Here is a 7500-nt window from a genome sequence, read left to right as displayed (position 1 = left end):
GTCTGTCTGTCTGTCTGTCTGTCTGTCTGTCTGTCTGTCTGTCTCTGTGTCTGTCTGTCTGTCTGTCTGTCTGTCTGTATGTCTGTCTGTCTGTCTGTCTGTCTGTCTGTCTGTCTGTCTCCAAATCAGCTGGAGTCCCATCATGTTATCTCTACCTCAAGATCAAGAGAGAGGGAAAGGAGAACACAAAATATATATAAAAATGAAGAAGAATTCCATGGGATTCCAATAGGACTGGTTCCAAAATGTCATCAGATTTTTCTACCAGGAATCATGAAAGTGGGGTTGACTTGCATATAATAAGGCACATATAAACAAACAAGAAAAAACATTTCTCATCTGCTATGACAACACAATGACTCAAAAACAACATACAGATGGCTACAACTTACCTAGTTAGCTACACTACATGAGCAAAAGCATGTGGACACCTGCTCGTTGAACAGGTGCATAATCATGGGGATTAATATGGAGTTGGTCCCCCGTTTGCTGCTATAACAGCCCCTACTCTTCTGAGAAGGCTTTCCACTAGATGCTGGAACATTGCTGCGGGGACTTGTTTCCATTCAACCATAAGAGCATTAGTGATGTTGGGCACTGATGTTGGGCGATTAGGCCTGGACCTCGCTTTGTGCACGGGAGCATTGTCATGCTGAAACAGGAAAGGGCATTCCTCAAACTGTTGCCACAAAGTTGGAAGCACAGAGTCATCTATAATGTCATTGTATGCTGTAGCATTAAGATTTCCCTTCACTGGAACTAAGGGGCCTAGCCCGAACCATGAAAAACAGCCCCAGACCAAACTTTACAGTGAGCACTATGCATTGGGGCAGGTATAGTTCTCCTGGCATCTGCCAAACACAGATTAGTTTGTCGGACTGCCATATGGTGAAGTGGAATTCATCACTCCAGAGAATGTGTTTCCACTGCTCCAGAGTCCAATGGCGGCGAGCTTTACACCACTGCTGCTGACACTTGGCATTGCGCATGGTGATCTTAGGCTTGTGCGTGGCTGCCATGGAAAACCATTTCATGAAGCTCTCAACAAACAGTTCTTGTGCTGACGTTGCTTCCAGAGGCAATTTGGAACTCGGTAGTGATTGTTGCAACTGAGGACAGATTAATTTTATGCACTCGGCGGCCCCGTTCTTTGAGCCTGTGTGGCCTACCACTTCACGGCTGAGCCATTGTTGCTCCTATACGTTTCCACTTCACAATAACAGCACTTACAGTTGACGGGGGCAGCTCTAGCAGGGCCGAAATGTTACAAAATGACTTGTTGGAAAGGTTGCATCCTATTACGTGGGGCTCCACTAATTTGAAGGGGTGTCCACATACTTTTGCATATATATTGTAGCTAGTCAGCTGATTGGCAAAATGTGCCTAACAGTAGTTTCTTTGCTAGCATAAAAACAAGTGCATAAAATGTTGTACAATGATGAAAATATGTCTAAAACATTGACAACTTTATCAGAAAACATAAGGAAAATGACTGTACTCGCAGTTCTTGCATTCACGCACAGTGAAGGATACAACGGTTAATAATAATGTTAGACAACCGGAGATTCTCCGCACAGCCACCAGTGGCGAGCTCAACTTGAGAGTTAGACTAGGGCTAGGGTCCTTTTTTCTGAATTTCCGCCTGACTGACGTGCCCAAAGTAAACTGCCTGTTCCTCAGGCCTAGAAGCCAGGATATGCATATAATTGGTGGCACTGGATATAAAACACTTTGAAATGTGTAGAAATGTTAAAATAATGTATGAGACTATAACACAATAGATATGATAGGAGAAAATCCAAAGAAAAACCAACCAGAATTTTTGGGGGGAGAGCCCATGCTCTTCCAATGGAACGTATCCAAATCATATCCAAATCCAGCTCCCAGATTGCAATCCTTATGGCTTACACTAGATGTCAACAGTCTCTGTTCAAGGTCTCAGGCTTGTTTCTTCCCAATCGAGGAAGAATTTTGAGTTTTAGTACTGGGAGTCAGAGTTTGAAATCAGTCTGTGTGTGCGTGACAAAGAGGACGCGCACCTGCTAATTTTGATTTCCTATTGAACATACTTCTTTCCGTATGAAATATTATAGTTTAATTACATTTTAGGGTACCTGAGTATTAAATAGAAATGTATTTTGACTTGTTTTATCAAAGTTTAGCGTTAGCTTTTCGGATTCCTTTCTCTGCATGTTGAACGAGTGGATTACTCAAATCGATGGCACCAACTAAACTGACTTTTTGGGATATAAAGAAGGATTTTATCTAACAAACCAACCATACATTTTGTAGCTGGGACCCTTTGGATTGCAAATCAGAGGAAGATTTTCAAAAAGTAAGTGAATATTTAATCGCTATTTGTGAATTTATGAAACTTGTGCTGGTTAAAAAATATGTTGATGTGGGGCACCGTCCTTAAACAATTGCATGACATGCTTTCGCTGTAAAGCCTATTGTAAATCGGACAATGCAGTTAGATTAACAAGAATTTAAGCTTTTACCCGATATAACATACTTGTATGTACCTAAATGTTTAATATCCATCATTTTTATTTTAATTGCGGCCCTCCAATTTCACCGGAAGCTGTCGACAGGTATCCCGCTAGCGGGACGCCTAGCCTTAAGAAGTTCTAATTAAAACTGCAGGCTCGTGCTAGTTGTGACATCATCAATCACTCTTAAAGGGACATGCTTTCTCACAGGTGAATAAAACAGAAATTAATATAGAACTGTTGTTTCCGATCAACGAAAATGTGGTAATTAATGTTGTTGTATTGTGCTGGAACTAAGGACAACAAATTATAATTGAATGGGTTCAATTTTAGAAAAAAAGTTATAATATGATTCTGATTAGGCTAACAAAATCCTTCAAGAGTTATCAAAAACCTATAGAATAAATGTACTTTTAATCTGCCTGTCTGCATCTTTCAAGACATGGCATATGAGGGTGCAGTGAGATACCCGATGGGCTGGACGATACTCTTCTCATCAATCAGCAGGAAAAACATACTTAAAAACTGGAAATCAACCAATCCTCCATCCTCCACAATGGAAAGGTCAAATGCTTTATTATCTAAATGTTGAAAGTGCATGGGCGATGGAGAGAAATAAAATGGTGCAGTTTGAGGCCATGTGGCGGAGAGTGGTGGGTGCTGGAGATGGGAGATGTGAGCAGGTGGGTCTGGGAAAGGGGAATGTGAGCAGGTGGGTCTGGGCAAGGGGAATGTGAGCAGGTGGGTCTGGGCAAGGGGAATGTGAGCAGGTGGGTCTGGGCAAGGGGAATGTGAGCAGGTGGGTCTGGGCAAGGGGAATGTGAGCAGGTGGGTCTGGGCAAGGGGAATGTGAGCAGGTGGGTCTGGGCAAGGGGAATGTGAGCAGGTGGGTCTGGGCAAGGGGAATGTGAGCAGGTGGGTCTGGGCAAGGGAATGTGAGCAGGTGGGTCTGGGAAAGGGGAATGTGAGCAGGTGGGTCTGGGAAAGGGGAATGTGAGCAGGTGGGTCTGGGAAAGGGGAATGTGAGCAGGTGGGTCTGGGAAAGGGGAATGTGAGCAGGTGGGTCTGGGCAAGGGGAATGTGAGCAGGTGGGTCTGGGCAAGGGAATGTGAGCAGGTGGGTCTGGGCAAGGGGAATGTGAGCAGGTGGGTCTGGGAAAGGGGAATGTGAGCAGGTGGGTCTGGGAAAGGGGAATGTGAGCAGGTGGGTCTGGGCAAGGGGAATGTGAGCAGGTGGGTCTGGGAAAGGGGAATGTGAGCAGGTGGGTCTGGGAAAGGGGAATGTGAGCAGGTGGGTCTGGGAAAGGGGAATGTGAGCAGGTGGGTCTGGGAAAGGGGAATGTGAGCAGGTGGGTCTGGGCAAGGGGAATGTGAGCAGGTGGGTCTGGGCAAGGGGAATGTGAGCAGGTGGGTCTGGGCAAGGGGAATGTGAGCAGGTGGGTCTGGGAAAGGGGAATGTGAGCAGGTGGGTCTGGGAAAGGGGAATGTGAGCAGGTGGGTCTGGGCAAGGGGAATGTGAGCAGGTGGGTCTGGGAAAGGGGAATGTGAGCAGGTGGGTCTGGGAAAGGGGAATGTGAGCAGGTGGGTCTGGGAAAGGGAATGTGAGCAGGTGGGTCTGGGAAAGGGGAATGTGAGCAGGTGGGTCTGGGCAAGGGGAATGTGAGCAGGTGGGTCTGGGAAAGGGGAATGTGAGCAGGTGGGTCTGGGAAAGGGGAATGTGAGCAGGTGGGTCTGGGAAAGGGGAATGTGAGCAGGTGGGTCTGGGAAAGGGGAATGTGAGCAGGTGGGTCTGGGCAAGGGGAATGTGAGCAGGTGGGTCTGGGAAAGGGGAATGTGAGCAGGTGGGTCTGGGAAAGGGGAATGTGAGCAGGTGGGTCTGGGAAAGGGGAATGTGAGCAGGTGGGTCTGGGAAAGGGGAATGTGAGCAGGTGGGTCTGGGCAAGGGGAATGTGAGCAGGTGGGTCTGGGCAAGGGGAATGTGAGCAGGTGGGTCTGGGAAAGGGGAATGTGAGCAGGTGGGTCTGGGAAAGGGGAATGTGAGCAGGTGGGTCTGGGCAAGGGGAATGTGAGCAGGTGGGTCTGGGCAAGGGAATGTGAGCAGGTGGGTCTGGGAAAGGGAATGTGAGCAGGTGGGTCTGGGAAAGGGGAATGTGAGCAGGTGGGTCTGGGAAAGGGGAATGTGAGCAGGTGGGTCTGGGAAAGGGAATGTGAGCAGGTGGGTCTGGGAAAGGGAATGTGAGCAGGTGGGTCTGGGAAAGGGAATGTGAGCAGGTGGGTCTGGGCAAGGGGAATGTGAGCAGGTGGGTCTGGGAAAGGGGAATGTGAGCAGGTGGGTCTGGGAAAGGGGAATGTGAGCAGGTGGGTCTGGGAAAGGGAATGTGAGCAGGTGGGTCTGGGCAAGGGGAATGTGAGCAGGTGGGTCTGGGCAAGGGAATGTGAGCAGGTGGGTCTGGGAAAGGGGAATGTGAGCAGGTGGGTCTGGGAAAGGGGAATGTGAGCAGGTGGGTCTGGGAAAGGGGAATGGGAATGTGAGCAGGTGGGTCTGGGAAAGGGAATGTGAGCAGGTGGGTCTGGGAAAGGGGAATGTGAGCAGGTGGGTCTGGGAAAGGGGAATGTGAGCAGGTGGGTCTGGGAAAGGGGAATGTGAGCAGGTGGGTCTGGGAAAGGGGAATGTGAGCAGGTGGGTCTGGGAAAGGGGAATGTGAGCAGGTGGGTCTGGGAAAGGGGAATGTGAGCAGGTGGGTCTGGGCAAGGGGAATGTGAGCAGGTGGGTCTGGGCAAGGGGAATGTGAGCAGGTGGGTCTGGGCAAGGGGAATGTGAGCAGGTGGGTCTGGGAAAGGGGAATGTGGTTGATGTTGGTGAGTGTTAGTATGTGCATGTTTTGTATTGTTAAAAAAATTGAATAAAAATACAAAGTAAAAAAAATATGAGAGGTTCCAATGGGATTACTTTTGATTTCACATAGGAAAAGAAGTAGTCCAATTCTGATAGTGTTGATACAAAATCCTATAGGATTGTGAGAATCATATAGGGTCAAGAATCCTATAGAACTGCAAAATCCTATAGGATCCAATATGATTACTTTTTATTTCCAATAGGAAAACAGTAGTCCAGTAGAATTCAAACAGTAGAGGTGACACAAAATCCTATAGGATTGTGAGAATTATATAGGATTGTATTGAAAAAAAATCACTTGTCCTATAAATCACTAGTCCTATAGGATGTTTTTACTAGGGTAGTGTAGTTTTGTTTCTTCCCTCCCTTTTCACCAAGCGTTCCTATTTCTACTGACTGTTACTGGGATAGGAGACCGTTTTATACTTGGTAGATTGTCGTTTCTGGAAAAACTGTATGGGAGAGATGGAATGTGAGAAGAGAACAGTGAAAGGGAGGGTGGAGAAAGTAGAGAGAGGGAGAGGGGGAAGGGTGCTGAGGCGGGGTGTCAGTATCAGGCCAATGCAGCAAATGGCCAATCGCAGAATTACGTTGGTCGAGCCCCCAGACAGCTCAGCCAATCAGATCTCTCCCTCTACTTCAACAGGAAATTCCCCTGCAAGGACAGAGAGGCGCATACACACACACACACACACACACACACACACACACACACACACACACACCTTGAGCTTTGTGTTAGCCAGCACTGAGGCATGGTATGGGCGCAATCCTATTTTTTTAATAGAAACTGAGTTTGAGCACTGTGTGTATGCGTGTGTGTGTGTGTGCGTGTGACTAAGGGTCTCCAATCAGCTGGAGTCCCATCATGTGATCTCTACCTCAAGATCAAGAGAGAGGGAAAGGAGAACATACAAATAGAGAAAGTAAAAAGGGTCTAACAGACCCTCAACTTCAGCTCTTTATACAAACTATAGTTATTTCTGACTGTTCTTTGACACGGGGGAGGAGTTACGGAGGGAGAAAGTGAGAGGTAGAGAGATGGAGGAACAGAATAGGGGGAGACGGAGGGAGGGAGGGATGGATGGAGGGAGGGAGAGTAAAAAGTCCTGTGTCCAGATCTTCAAGTTGTACAGTGGCGATGGAGCAGGAAAGGTGGTGGAGGTGGCGGCTGATATGAGGGTCAGTGTGTGTATGTATGTGTGTACGTGCGTGTGCATGCATGCCTGCATCTGGTGTGTGCCTCTGCGTGGAGTGTATTAATGTTGGGGAAGTATACAGATCATAGTTACCTAAAAGTTTCAATTACATACAATCCACACTTCTGTTCTACCTTTTATGACCTCTTTACCCTAGTCATAACAAATCCTATAGTAAATCCTATCAGATTTTGGAAACAATCCATTATGATTAATCTTATGCTATAGAATATAATCCTATAGGAGTTATCCTAAAGGATTTTTAAAAATCCTGTAGGAGAAAATACTATAGGAGCCCAATTGGACTGGTTACAACATCTGACCCTACCAGACTAGGGTAGTGTAGTTTTGTTTCTTCCCTCTTATTCTCTATATAGTTTCCACTTAGCCTTCCTATTTCTACTGACTGTTACTGGGATAGAAGACTGGTTTATACTTGGTAGATCATTGTCGTTTCTGGAAAAATTGTATGGGAGAGATGGAATGTGAGAAGAGAACAGTGAAAGGGAGGGTGGAGAAAGTAGAGAGAGGGAGAGGGGGAAGGGTGCTGAGGCGGGGTGTCAGTATTAGGCCAATGCAGCAAACAGCCAATCACAGAGCTATGTTGGTCGAGCCCCCTGAAAGCTCAGCCAATCAGCTCTCTCCCTCTACTTCAACAGGAAATTCTCCTGCCAGGACTGTTTTTTTGACAGGGAGGAGGAGTTATGGAGGGAAGAAGTGAGAGGTAGAGAGAAAAAGGAGGGTGGGAGGGAGAGTAACAGGAGAGGGAGAGGACAGGGAAACTGGGCTGTTTTCTCTATGCAATCAAGTTAAATACATGACATCATTCTACTGCAATGCCAAGTCCTGCTGTCCTTTCTCTCTCCATCTCTGTTTCTCTTTCTTTCTCTCTCTTTCTCTCACTCCACCCCTCC

The 7500-nt window shown here is 47.0% G+C and overlaps 1 protein-coding gene across 4 annotated transcripts in view; it reads left to right on the top strand.

Annotated features, from left to right (window-relative positions):
• Positions 1–7500, top strand: part of LOC115131395 (growth factor receptor-bound protein 10-like) — a 19315-nt gene that overhangs the window by 2870 nt on the left and 8945 nt on the right. The window lies entirely within an intron of this gene.

The sequence above is a fragment of the Oncorhynchus nerka genome, linkage group LG7 (genome assembly GCF_034236695.1).
Source record: "Oncorhynchus nerka isolate Pitt River linkage group LG7, Oner_Uvic_2.0, whole genome shotgun sequence".
Lineage (NCBI taxonomy): Eukaryota > Metazoa > Chordata > Actinopteri > Salmoniformes > Salmonidae > Oncorhynchus > Oncorhynchus nerka.
This window is presented reverse-complemented; position numbering and strand designations above follow the sequence as displayed.